General features: G+C 33.1%; 1 protein-coding gene across 1 annotated transcript in view; it reads right to left on the bottom strand.

The window, feature by feature from the left end:
- LOC114646923 (adhesion G protein-coupled receptor A3) overlaps positions 1–14,587 on the bottom strand; it is a 557,815-nt gene that overhangs the window by 37,029 nt on the left and 506,199 nt on the right. The gene's annotated exons all lie outside the window — the stretch shown is intronic.

Below are 14,587 nucleotides of genomic sequence, written 5' to 3'. Positions count from 1 at the left end.
ATCAACCCAGTTATTACTGTTTCTCTTTTACCCTCACAGCAGAGCTTTTTGGTGGTTCCTGTTTACTAACTATGTCACTCAGGCAACCTTTATATAACAGCCAACGTTGGGACACTCCATGGTTCTCTGCCACTCAAACCTCTCTTGTCTACAGTATCCCCTTGCCAGTCAGCCATTCTGTTATACAACTGACAAACAATTTACTTAATTTTATCAACATCAAACATATTTTTTATGGATGGTACAGCAGAATGGTGGGTGGTGCTGACTATCCCATAAGCATATGGCACAAGACAGAACCAATCCAGATCAGGGAACCAGATCAATAAAATACAGTTGTGGAGTGTAAATATTTGCGAAGTTTAAAATAGTTACTAATCTATATGTTACAATATCTTGTTCAGAACAATCTGAATGAGATTCAACAATCTGCAGAAAACATGACTCTACAAAAATGAACAAAAAACAGAATATCAATTAAAGCCTGACTGAGAGAAAAATACTGAGGTAGAAATTCAAAAGCACTCAAATAAATTTTCCATAACAGCAATAAACAAATGTAAGAAATTACATTTCATTAAATTATGCTGCCTGTACTGTATAACAATGCTGGACGATTTTTGTGATGAATGTTTTAAAAGAATAATTTCAAATGCAGGCATATCAGCAAAAAACACACCTAGAGAGCAACTGGAAAATAATGGCACTGTATAAAACACCTCAGCCTTATACATACTTTACTAAAAGAGGAATTGTTGTATTGTACAAAGCACACGTTTGATGAAGAAAAACAAATTGTCTTTCCACATAGAATGGAAACAGAAAATTCTAAAAATAAAATGTTTTATACCAATTCATATTTTGGCTGAAGTATGACTATACTGTTAAATGTTTGCCTTTTAATAATTCAGATTATGCAAAACAAGCCGACAAATTTCTAATTAGGTGTCAATTAAAGATAATGAACAAGCAACTTCAGATTTAGACTAAAGTTTCCACTAATGATATCAAAGTTATGTGAACTCAAATCACAAGTCCAAAACTGAAGCTTACAATCTTTGTTTAAGTGTTTATAGTAATTTGAAGTTCCAATATCAGACTATTAAAAGAATTATTGGGAGGCATGGTGGTGCAGTGGTAGTGCTGCTGCCTCGCAGTTAGGAGACCTGGGTTCAATTCCCGGGTCGTCCGTGCGTGGAGTTTGCATGTTCTCCCTGTGGGTTTCCTCCCACAGTCCAAAGACATACAGGTTAGGAGCATTGACGATCCTAAATTGTCCCGGGTGCGTGTGTGCGCCCTGCAGTGGGATGGCGTCCTGCCCAGGGTTAAAAAAAAATATATATATTATTATTTACTCTTTTTCATCATTCTCATTGTTATTTCCGCTTTCTACATGGAATACCAACAAACAAATAAATCAATGACATCATCTACATTTAATACTAATTACAAAAACTAAAAAGCATCCTAATTTTTATAGACAATTCTGTTTATTATCTGATTAAACAAATACACATGGCACACACTTAAAGTGATACAAATGTCTTGAACTTGTCAACAAAATTTCTTTTGAGCATATTTGTGGATGAACAATATTTTGTTTATTCATTTCAGTCTTAGCCATAAATAAACATGTGCAAACGGAAAGTCAAACATTTATCCATTTGCTATTGGGAGGCAAGTCACTTATCTCACTTACAGTACATCAATGCAAACTCTCTTTCAATCATTCCACGAACAATATACTGTATATGATTTGCATGAATAAAATTTAAAATAGGTTATGCAATTTATATTTGTGCAGTTAACTGCCACACATTGATTATTTTTTTCTAAGTTAATTTTAAAACAATTAAAAGCTGTTGCACAATAGTTATTTCCTACCTGCTTTTTAAAAGGAAAACTTTCTTCAAAATGGAAACATTTTCATTGTTAGTAACTTGAAAGTTGAATAAATAAAATTTACCTACAGTTTTAAAAGATTAAAAATCCTCCCTTCAATATTGAAAGTAAATTCAATAATTAGAACATACATTTCATGACTTGTCACATGGTACAATGCTTAGCCCTGGATTTGAATCATTTTCCTAGTTGCTGTCTGTGTTGAGTTTTGCATGTTTTTCCCCATTTGTTGTGGTTCCCGCCAAGTTCTTTGTCTTTTTCACATTCCTCTGAAATATATGTGTTAGTTTGACTGGTGAATCTAAACACAGTGAATCACTTGCTTGATAATTACTTTGGTACTTTTTTCTAACACTGCTATTTTTAAGATTAACAATGTCAAGGCCTTTAATGCTACTACTATGAACCTTACCAGTTAATCTGAGTGAATGGTAGGCTATTAAGAAATAAAAAAATCTTTTTCCTCAATACATGTACTGACACACTGTAATCTACATAGTTTCTCATTTTAGTCCAATGGCGTAACATACAATATGTCTGTTTCTCACCCTTGAAGAAAAGCTGTGAACACACTGTGAATATTTCTACCTCACTTCAGGCAGTTCTGCTGCCATGCTAGAGTATAAGGCAACATCACCATAATGAAGAGTTGCAACTATCTAACATCTAGAAGCTCACTTCCTTTTTTCATCAAAAATGCACTTCAAACGGTATTTTTTAAAAGGAATATATCACAATATATTGCTATCTATATGATGTTTTCAGAATATATCCATCCATCCATTATCTAACCCGCTATATCCTAACTACAGGGTCACAGGGGTCTGTTGGAGCCAATCCCAGCTAACACAGGGCACAAGGCAGGAAATAAACCCAAGGGCAGGGTGCCAGCCCACCGCAGGGAACACACACACCCAAACACCAAGCACACACTAGGGACAATTTAGGATCGCCAATCCACCTAACCCGCCTGTCTTTGGACTGTGGGAGGAAACCGGAGAACCCGGAGGAAACCCATGCAGACACGGGGAGAACATGCAAACTCAACGCAGGGAGGACCTGGGAAGCAAACCCAGGTCTCCTAACTGAGAGGCAGCAGCGCTACCACTGTGTCACCGTGCCATCCTTTCAGATTATATACAAATACCAATTAGTTGTATTTATTTCATTATTTTATTTAATTTTGTCTTTGATGATCTGGTGAAAACTCTTCATTAAGATACGGATGAAAAATTGCTGGCTAGCTATGTGCTTCTTAACTTTTTTGTAGAGTAATAAAGAGAAGTGACTGTATTTCTGAGTAAGATAACAGAATTATTTATGGATGATTATAATGGGAATATCAGCAATGAGATCTGGGAATCTGCATATACAAGAACCAATTTTTTTGCCAGCAGAACTAACTTTTTGTATCAGGTTAAACCCTCTTAAATTGCCCTTGGATTTACTGAATCTGTACTGATTGTTGAACTTAGTAAAAAAAAAAAAAATAAGAGATGTTACATTCTGTTTGAACCACCTGGTAAAAGGGACCTGTCGTTCACTTGCATCAATGAGCTAGTTATAACAAATAAAAGACTATCTGCAGGCTTCTGACATTAAATATTAAAGCAATGAAGTACTGCATGTCATCACAGAAATCATTTAACTCATGTGGTATTTGCCTAAATGTGCATCCTCAGAACAATAAAACACTGGGGTCTGGTCTTTAAGTGATTTGTCATTTGGCTTCTGTCAATATCATCAATATTAACAATAATATATAACAACAAAAATAATATATGTCATGGGTTAAGCTTCTGACATTAAGATTACCCCAAGGATTTATTTTTTCACTGTCTCGAGTGACTGGTTTTTATGGAGCTAAGGATTCTTTGAATGAGCAGAGAGTGCTTTGTGAAGAAATATCTTGACATTATGAGCCTCCTAAATTAATTTGAAAAATATGTCTAAGTGTGTTTCTTTTAAAATTGTTATTTGGGCACATTTATTTAATGATGATAGCATGATCATGATGAATATATTTGTACTTATTTTGTATGTTTACATTGATTTTATATTAAACTATCAAGACTCAGAACTGAGTAAGACAGTAGATTTCTAAGATCTAATAAAAATTAAAGACTAGAAACAAAGTAAAGGCACTAGATTTGTTAACATCTCAAAATGAGTCCTCCCGGAAAAAGACATCTCCAAACAATATTCTAAGTTCAATTTCCCTGCTCTGTTAATCATTAAATGTACTTTATTTATGTGTTTCTTGCCTTATCACCAAACACTTCCACAAATGCACCACAGACAGCTTTCTTGTTTAACCATAAAATATGTGATTAAATTCAAGTGTTACCTTTATAATATCAAAATTATAAGTAAGGAAAAAACTGAGAGACAGACACTGCAAAATCACTAGAATTTATGAATAATCAATATATTGCAGTAAACATGTAACAATATAATTCAATAATAAATAACTTCCTTAAACTTTTTATCTTGTATAAAATGTAATTCAGGATGAAACAGGTGAGCACAGCAGCATACCTGCTCTTCTGGCTGCTTACCAACAGGTTAGCAAAAGAAGTATAAATAATTACTGACTTTAGGTTTCCTGGACCAATTTAAAATGAATATTGTGACAGGAGACTATTCAGCACCATTTAACTGTAATATTTTAATTAACTATGTCATAAACTGGCAACAAAACATTTACTGTGATAATAATGCTTGTTTTATAATCACAGAAATTTTATTACTTAAATTATAATGACTATTATTAAACTTTGAGATCTTTTCATGGCTTCCTACTGACAGGCAGAAGTAAATGTGTATTAACAAAGACCCCAGGAATGACTTCTTCTGGGTTTGTTTCAGTGGTATGCAGAATAAATTAGCCACCATCTACTGAGTATATTGAGACTGACAATTACAAAGAGTGATTCAAATTACGGTGTCCAAATGTACCATTATTTTCCTACAAAAGTTCTGTATCATTTAAAAAAATCTTTATTTGTTCATTTTTATATGACTAATTTCTCATTGCAAAAATATATTCAGACAATGCACTGTGCACATTGCTATACATGCAACAACTTCTTTCTTGCTTAACACTACTGCACAATGTGCACACTCACAGAAATTCTGTTACTTAAATTATAAAGATTATTAATAAACTTTTAAATATTTTCCTGGCTTCCTCGTGGCATGCATCTGTAAATACAGTATGTATTAATCACAATGTGATTTTAGCAAATACAAAAACTGCCCACTGAGATGTCAAATAATTCTGATGCTTACTCTTACGTTAATGCCTGCATACTTAAATACCTTACTATAACCCTGCATGCATCCTACAAAAGAACACTTCAAATGAAAAATACAGACCTTAGATAGAAAACAACCATCCTAGCACCTCTCGTTTAATATATGTTTAAATTCTGGTTTTGTCAAATACAGAACAGGTTACGATTGGTTTTGATATTATTAGATTTAATGTTTACTGGTTTGCAACCTGTGAGGCAGTCTGCTTCCTTAGTTTGTAATTTTTGATTTGACATTGCCTGGTACATTATGATATAAAATCTGAATGGCTCTGGTAGGGTGTCCTAAGTCTTTGAAGCTTTTATTATTTGTGAGTAGTGCTACTGTGGATGAAAGATATGCGTGTGAGTTATAATACCGGCCATTATAGCAGAGAATTCAAAAATATGAGGACATAAATGTACCTACAGTAGTTGTACGAATCTTTACAAACCATTAACACCATCCATTCCTCCATCAACCTTCACTATCCTGTATTACTTCAAGGGGAATCTGAACAACTGAGTTCAGAAACCCTACTAGAAGAAGTTTGGAAAGCATAAAAGTATGAAACAGAACTATTTTCAACTAGGAGCAATACCAAAGGGGGGGGTAAAAAGGACAACAGAGATGATCAAAGACATATATGAAAAGAAAATAAGAAAGACCAAGTTCATTCTTAGGCATGGTTCACACATTCTGAAGTATTCACCAGGCGGCTAACTATGCTACATATCTTGGAAAGGCACATTTGCAGTTATTCTTGCTTTTTTCTCTGTAATCTATTTTTTATGATTTGTCCATAAGCTCAGGATTTTCACAGTGTTTGCATTTTTGTAAAGTACCTAATGAATACTCTGAATCAAAATAACATGCTTTTAACTTTCTTTAATATTTTTCACAAGAATGAGGTTTGTCAAGACAAATATATAAAGTTATGTAATGAAAAATATTTCCAACATGTAAAAGAGAACAACTTGACCTGTATCAGTTTTATACTAATATGGGCTATATGCTGTTATACTTTTTTTTCATAAAAATTGCTTGTTGTAATTTGTTTCTGAAAGTGGCTATACTAATGCCAGTTTTACATACAAATTAATAGCAGCACAGATTATTATTTCACATATTCTGTTATTTAAACACATTTTAGTACATATTGCATAATTAAAATTATTTTATATTTAAAAGTTATCATTATTGTAAAAGGCATTAGGAAAATTAAAGAAAATAACCTTTTCAGCCAGTTTAATCATGTGCTATAAATAATGTAAATTGTAAAAAGGTTTATTACAGCACAGAGATTTAAAAAGCCTGTTGAACTACCATATCCATTTATATGCTGTCTTGCTATTAATAATATTAAATATATCACTGTTTCACCACTCAGAATGGATGGAACTAGACATTTTCTTTATATAATGCAAAATAAAAATTCTAAACATGTATCAGAATTCCCAGGGTTAAAAATTATATAAAATCTATGCTGCCTCAGTGCTGTACAGAATTTAATTTACTGTGCAGTCAACAACTGATTTATGTATTTTCCCCATGCCCAAGAGTTTTTGTTTTCCCCAGTAATATTATTCCCTTAGCCTAAAGACATGAAGTAATGTAAGTGATTATTTAAACATTTCTAATACTCAGGTTCCAATTTGTGTATGTCATATCATTTATGAATTCAGATTTACTAGGGTTACATACCATTGATTCTTAAACACACTTAATCTAATTCAGAGTCACAGGAGCCCAGAGGCCATCTTAGCAAAACTCAGCTCAAAGCAGGACCTGGACAGGATGCCATTCCATTTAGTATCCATCAATCAATTTGTGAATTCTGAAAAAGTATAAGTAATCTACAAGCTATCCTACCAGCTGGAGTTGGGAGAGGGGGTTTGTCGGCGTACTTGCTTTTAATATGACATTGCTTTGATCAACAGGAAAAACTGCATGTTTTATATTAGGCTCTATCTTTATTGTAACATTGTGAAAACCAAAATGAGCCCAAAGGCTGAACATAAATATGGAGTCGCTGCAGTACTAATGTTTGCGAGATACCAACTGTTGGATTGCATTTTGTTATGCATATACTGATAAAATGCAACTGCTTTTTCACTCCAATAGATGGCATATTAGAAATGTTAACATGGATGCATAGATTCCATACAATTACATACCAATACAAAGCACAAAAAAGCCAAAAAACTACTGACTGATGTTCTCAGTGCATTGAAAACATACTGCCATGAAAAAATTATGCAATACAGTATTTGATTGCATCCACTTTTCCTCTCATCTCTAAAATTCAGGTATCATTAAAGATTCTTTTTAAGAAATAATTTTTCTCTTTTCAATGCAAATTTGATAAAAGTGCTTCTGTGTTTTAAAAGCCAGTCTGACAAATACAGACAGAGAATCTACACCTGCACAAGCTCAATATTAAACTGGTAGTGTTGAGATATGAAAACCAATAATTGTGCATCATCCAGTGCAGCGCAAACATTTTAAGCAATTCTAGACATCTTACATAAGCTTAAATGAACTATTTTTAGATTATAGTTTTACCTTTCTACTATGATGGAAAGTCTGGAAACATCATTCCTTTTGCACGTTAGCTTAAATGTTTATGTAGTTAAAAATAATTGATAGGTGTTCACTATTACTGTATTATTATTACTATTATTATTTAAAATCTATGCATTACTTTACTGTGTTTATCTGAGACTTTATATGTTTACAAAGGACTTTACATTGTATACTAACTTGATTTGAAAAAACAGTTTCCTTTCAATGCAAGTTTTGATGTGCCAATCTTGCACACATGCATAATAGCACATTTTGATTAATCATAACCAGGTTCAAGAATTTTATACGAAAATTGTAAATGTGTTGCTTTCACAGACCCAGATCTTACATAAGCTTAAATGAACTATTTTTAGATTATAGTTTTACCTTTCTACTATGATGGAAAGTCTGGAAACATCATTCCTTTTGCATGTTAGCTTAAATGTTTATGTAGTTAAACATAATTGATAGGTGTTCACTATTACTGTATTATTATTACTATTATTATTTAAAATCTATGCATTACTTTACTGTGTTTATCTGAGACTTTATATGTTTACAAAGGACTTTACATTGTATACTAACTTGATTTTGTGCATATGTATTTTAAATTGCTGAGTAATATATTTGTGATAAGGTCACATAAGAGTGAAAAGATGTGTCTAAAAACCTAATTTAAATAATCTGCAGAAAGATCCAACTGCATTAAAAAGGTGAACCATGGTAATAAGTCGAATAATTTAATGGCATGCTCAAGCAATTCTTTAGTCATTTGCCATTACAATGCCAGCTGCATGGGGTATGATTCGATCATGCTTAATAGAAAAACAATGTTAAGGACAACAGTAATCATCATTCCCCAATTGCCACAGGCAAATAATTAAACTCTAAGACATATTTGGCTCTTCAGTGTAGAAGGTTAGTTGTAACTAAACTACTATGAAATGTGTGAAGAACTGATCGTTAAATCTAGTTCTTGTCATGACAGGAGTAAACTATTTACCAGACTATATAGAGGAAGGATGCGGTATGAAGGATCAGACAGTCTGAAAGAGCTGATTGAATTCACTTTGTATGTATAGTTCTTTTTCAGCTTCTCTCTTAACCTATATTTAACTATTTTTGACATTCCTTAGTATTTTTGGACTTTTTGTTTTCCAGAGTAAGCAGTAATTTTGAGAGTGTACATTACTTATATATCACATACTGATGTTTCTGATGCTAAGAAAAGTGAAAATGCATACTTTTATACTACACATGAAAATTCTAAGAATGAAGAGGTCATCTTTTAACAATGAATTATATACAGTACGGCAGATTAATTTGGCATTGGCAGAGGCTTTCAGAACTCACATCCATCTCACACAGGGCTATGTCATTACACCTTGACTGAAAGCAGCCACAAATGGTAACTGCATACTATGTGACAGAACAAACTTCACTATAGTTACAAAATCAATAAGGGCACAGATAATACATCAACTCTGTGCAATCTTGAAATTTTTTTAGAATGTTAAACTTCCTATCATAATATTTATAGTAATACAGTGTTAATATGATTCATTGCATTTGTAATATGATCAGCTATTTAATATTCACAAAGTAGTGTTAAATTTTTGGCTTAGCTCACTTAGAAATTTTTTAAAAAGTATATTGATTTAATCTATGTAATAAAAATGCAATAATGCAATGTCACAAATTATTATTGTATTATTTATGAGACCTCAACAAAACAGCTAAAACTTTAAATGTATAATGGTACAAAATCAAGTAATTTTCAGTACCCGACAGATGGGTATCTTGTTCCTAAGGTGTTAACAGCTTTGTTTCCTGGAAGATGAAAGCAGTAAGAGCTTGATAATACAAATAAACTTTATCTTATATAGCTCTTCTTATTGTGAACATTATTCCAAGAAATTATAATTAGTTAAATATATTGTAGAATTGTTTAAATCGTGTTGTTAACAATGGAGCACTGAGTTGCTTAAGATAACATAATGAGTTACGGAGGGCTAAATCAACAGTACAAACTCAATACAATGCCTTACTCATTAGACTGGACTGCATGTTGTCAACTCAGTTTAGCTGTCAGGCTGCATTACAGTATTCTAGTGGTGGCAACTGTGAAGAGTATATAACAAAGTTCTTTACAGGAGCATTTAAAAATATTAATTTAGCCTAGACACAGTGATTTCCTGCTGTTCCAGTGAGAGAATTACTTCATCAGTGGTGAGGTCTACGTCCAAAGTGTGTCCATTAAGTGAAACTGATATAAGTGAGGGAGAGTAGCAAAGCATTGCTTCAACAATCCACAAGAAAATTCTGTTAAATCTAAAATTCAGCAACAACTTTATGCTTTGATGCTAACAAAGATGTTGCTGTACAAAGGGGAAATTCTGGGGGCTGAGAAGAAGAAGAAAAGAAAAATCTCATTGAAGGGATACCATGTAGACATGATTTAGAAATACGTATCATACCCATGTAAAAATACTTGTATTTTGCTGAATCAGCCACTAGAAAAAACACACTCTTATCATGGGCATCATGCAATTGCAACAAGCACAGGCACAACATTATATTCTGAAAATATTCCTAATGTAGAGCTGGAAACGTCTGCCACTGATATAGTTTATTAAAGCAAATATGGTCTAAACAAGCTGACAAGGAATGGAAACTATAGATATCAATCCATCCATTGTACCTTTCTATACTGTCACATGCATGTGCATGGCGGACAGTTTAAGGACTCAGATATCTGTAATTTTCCACTGGAAAGCAAGAGGATGCTGTTGACTGATGCCTTTTGTCTTCCTCTCAATGCAGACAGGAAGACTGATGACCATAACTACTCTGATGTCACTTCCAGTGTCCGCTTTCCTGGACCATCCTCTACGTGCCGGGAACCAAGAATACCGGAAGTGCCACCATCTTGAGCAGTCCATTTTGGAGAATCATGTCTATGCGCCTTTCTTTTTCTTTTGATGCATCAATACCTGCATTTTCTTTATAATATATGGGGTTGGCCTTTGGGTGCCCCAAAGATCTATAATCTTGTTGTCATTTTTGTTACAATACCATTGTACAATCCCATGTGTCTCAGTGATGCATTTGTGCCATGTATTTTTTATTTTTACATGCTTGCTGGTCATAACACATTTCTTCTCTATGATAGTTTGTTTAAAAGTTTACAGAATCTCCATTAATACATCTAATGGATGATACATTGTTTTCAATTACTTCAAAATAATTTATAAGTATTTCACTATGTATAGCGACATACCCACATTCATGCATTATTGCTTTTGAAATGTTGGTCAATTTCAGAAAGAATTTGTAAATAAGGCATAAATAAACCTTGATAACTAATAAACACTGGCTTCCATCTTTTGATTTGGGACAACATCCTATGATACCAATTGGCACCTGTCTAAAAACCTCATTGACTGCATTCTTCACATAGGAGCTTGAAGGAGGTGTCAATGATTAGGCTGACTCAACTATTGTGAGATTTCAGCTATAAAGGAAGATTGAGGGAGCTGAACTTTTTCATTTAAGCAAATAAAGATTATGAGATGACATGACTGAAGTTTTTAACATTATGAAAAGTATTAGTATTGTGGCTCCCGGTTAATTAATTTAAATCAAGTTCTTCAACAAGATGGAAACATTTTAAGGGGAGATTTTGCATAAATGTTAGAAAGTTCTTCTTCACAAACATAACCATAGATACATGGAATAAATTACAAAGTACTGTGACACAGATTAGTACTTTAGGGCCTATAAAAATGCAACTCAATGTGATTTTGGAATAAAATCAGGCAAATAGGATTGATGAGCTTTGTTTGTACAAATTGTTCTAATGGTCTTATATGAAGTTTCTCAAACTCAAAAATCTTCTTGTCTCTGAATGTATATTCGTGTTTTTAATCAAAATCCATAAATCAGCCATGTCAGCTTTGTGATATTGCTCAAATGCAGGATTTGAAACTAATAAATCATTCTGAGAGTGGTATTGTGTTCCATGTTAGTAAAGTTAGTTTCAAGTAGGAATTTTACTGTACTCTGTAAACATGACAATATGAAGTGGAACCTGAGTAATGATCTTTTCAAAAGTAAACATAAAGACGTATCACCTTTACTATGTTGAAGCAGTGGGACATTCAGTGAAAAAAAAAGATCTTGACCTTCATGTTTAAAGCTGCATCTTCGATATTTAAACAGTAAAATGTAGAGCTGATTTCACAAGAAATGTAATATTGTCTACTTCTCGGGATAAATTATTTCTAATAGTAATTTTCCCCACATTTGTACTCTTGTCTGACATAATCTCATACTGGTGCATACCAAAACAATCATTATGTGGTAAGTCTGGAAAATAATACTTCAGAACAGTATACCATATCACCTCAATGACAAAGTTTAAATTGTAACAAGGAAGATACCTTGATCAGCTGAAAGTGTGTTATATTGTGTGGATGTAAAAACACCATATATACCTCACTCGTCTAGTTGTTCATGAAATGTGCAGATCTTTTTGCCCAAATAGTATAGCAGTTTAGCACAGCTGCAACCAAAATCTTCCCTGAAGCCTAGTCTATGTAAAGAATAAACACAACAGTTTCTGGATATAGGTAGAAGAAAACTTCTTTTCTCATTGCTACAAATAGTATTAGTTTGTCATTAATATTAACTCTTTCCTTTTGACTCAATTTTAATTAAGGGACCCAAAAAAAGTCACAAGGCGCGAGACCTGGTAAACATAGAAGGTGTAAAGCATCAATTACATTGCTTTTGGTCAAAAACACTTTGATAATATGGTGAGTGCAGGTGTCCTGTCATGGTGCAGAGGGATGTGTAGGTGCATGTCATGATGCTAAATGCAGTTTTGTGTATTCCACTGCTCCGGACGTTTTTTCCTGATGCTTTCCCGCAGACACTTGAGCAGTTCAATGTAATGTTGCTTTTTAACAATCTGTTCACATGAAAACAAGTTGTTAACAACTTTGTTTATGTTAAAAAAACAAGATCATTAATATCTTGATGTGCGATATAACCTGACATGCTTTTTTCAGCTTGTAGAAAATAAATTTACCTAAAGTCACATGCATCATTGTAGAGTAAATGTTCAAAATACACTTCTCGATGAACTCAGCATAATACCACTTGGCAGACTGATCAAAAAGATTATAGTTATGCAATACATGGAGGCACATTGTATAATTTACAACATACTCCTGTGCCATTGACCAAATCAAAGAATTTTAGGGTCCTTCCTTGTATGTATCATAACTTGTCTAAAACTGTGATGTTAAAAGAACTCACTTGAGAGACAAAATCGTTCAATTAAGGAAAATGCAAGAAATGTACAAAATAATAAGAAAAGAGGGAAAACAAAAGACTTAAGAAAGGACAAAACTAAAACATTTTCTAATTTAAAAAAAATGACATAAAGGATATTAGTACCACTTTGTAGTTGCTGTTGTTTAAAATAGATTAAACATATTTTAAATGTCACTAAAATATTACTATAAAACCAGATTAATATCATAGGCCTTTTACTGTTCTCCAAGAAATAAGCTACATTTAAAATGTAGGTACATTAGTAGTTCAACACCTAAGCAAATTTGCTGTCATGGAATGAGTAGGTAACAGCACTAGGAGATGAAAATGTAAAGCAAAAGAACTAGTTAGGGTTAATGATGGTTAAAACCCGAAGGACAAACTAACATGCCATAAAGACCAATACCTAATGAAAATGTTAGTCTTGAATCTGAACAAAAGGTCTGACTGCTGTGAATATTAGGAATTATTTTCTGCACTTCCGTTTTGAATAATAATCAATTATTCACATTGCTGTCGTTGCAGACAGTTTCACCAATTTATATTAAAGGTTTTACTTACTTTGCATTTTACTTACTGTGAGTTTGGGTATATTTTGTGTTTTGATAATTGGTCAGTTTAGCTGTCATGTTATATTTTGTGTTTTGATAATTGGTCAGTTTAGCTGTCATGTAATGATTTCAGCCTGTTATTCAATCAGAGTACATACTACTCTGTCAATTACTTCATTTCCTGATCCACAAATGGATTCTCCTGTCCTTTTGGACAACACTTTTCCATTTATTTGTAACACTGAATATAAAAGATTAAAAAGAAAAGGAAACTGCAAAAAGGTTTTGATCTGTATTCACAAACTTAGACACAGATATTTATTTATATTCTGCCAAATAACGAGGAAGACAGATTATACTGAGATTGACAAGAGGGTGAAACATAATCACTCAACTGACCAACTTTAAGTACTGGAAAAATCTATAGTATCTATTACCTAAACCAAATCAGAAACAAAATTTTTAGTCAGAAAGTCATTGTGCAACAGCTAGTAAAAAGAAAATCAAACCAATAAACACACCCACTTATAAACAAGTTTTTTATCTTCAACATGGGATAACCAGGAATGTCATGGTGCTGACCTCTATACCATCGCAGTGGTGTTGTCACACGCTGCATACTTCTGGTCACTCGTACTGAGCAATGCTGTGTCAATGCAGACGAAATGGGGATGCCCACTACAAAACATGGCATCCAGATGGGAAAATATTTGAATTACTTTAATTACTGTTTGTATTAAAATTCTAAGATCAGAAATGGAATTTCAACGTTCCAAAATCCCTAAATAGACCAAAAAATAGCTTAGAAAAATGTCAGTAAAAAATTAAAACAGGACTGTAACAAATATGCAGCACCTGCTTCAAAAAACATTTTCCCAATATCGACTGCACTCAGTGACAGCAGTTTTAAATGAAAACAGAACCAGGACAGGGAT

Source organism: Erpetoichthys calabaricus, chromosome 2 (genome assembly GCF_900747795.2).
Source record: "Erpetoichthys calabaricus chromosome 2, fErpCal1.3, whole genome shotgun sequence".
Lineage (NCBI taxonomy): Eukaryota > Metazoa > Chordata > Cladistia > Polypteriformes > Polypteridae > Erpetoichthys > Erpetoichthys calabaricus.
Note: the sequence above shows the minus strand (reverse complement) of the source record. Positions and strands in the feature narration are given on the sequence as shown.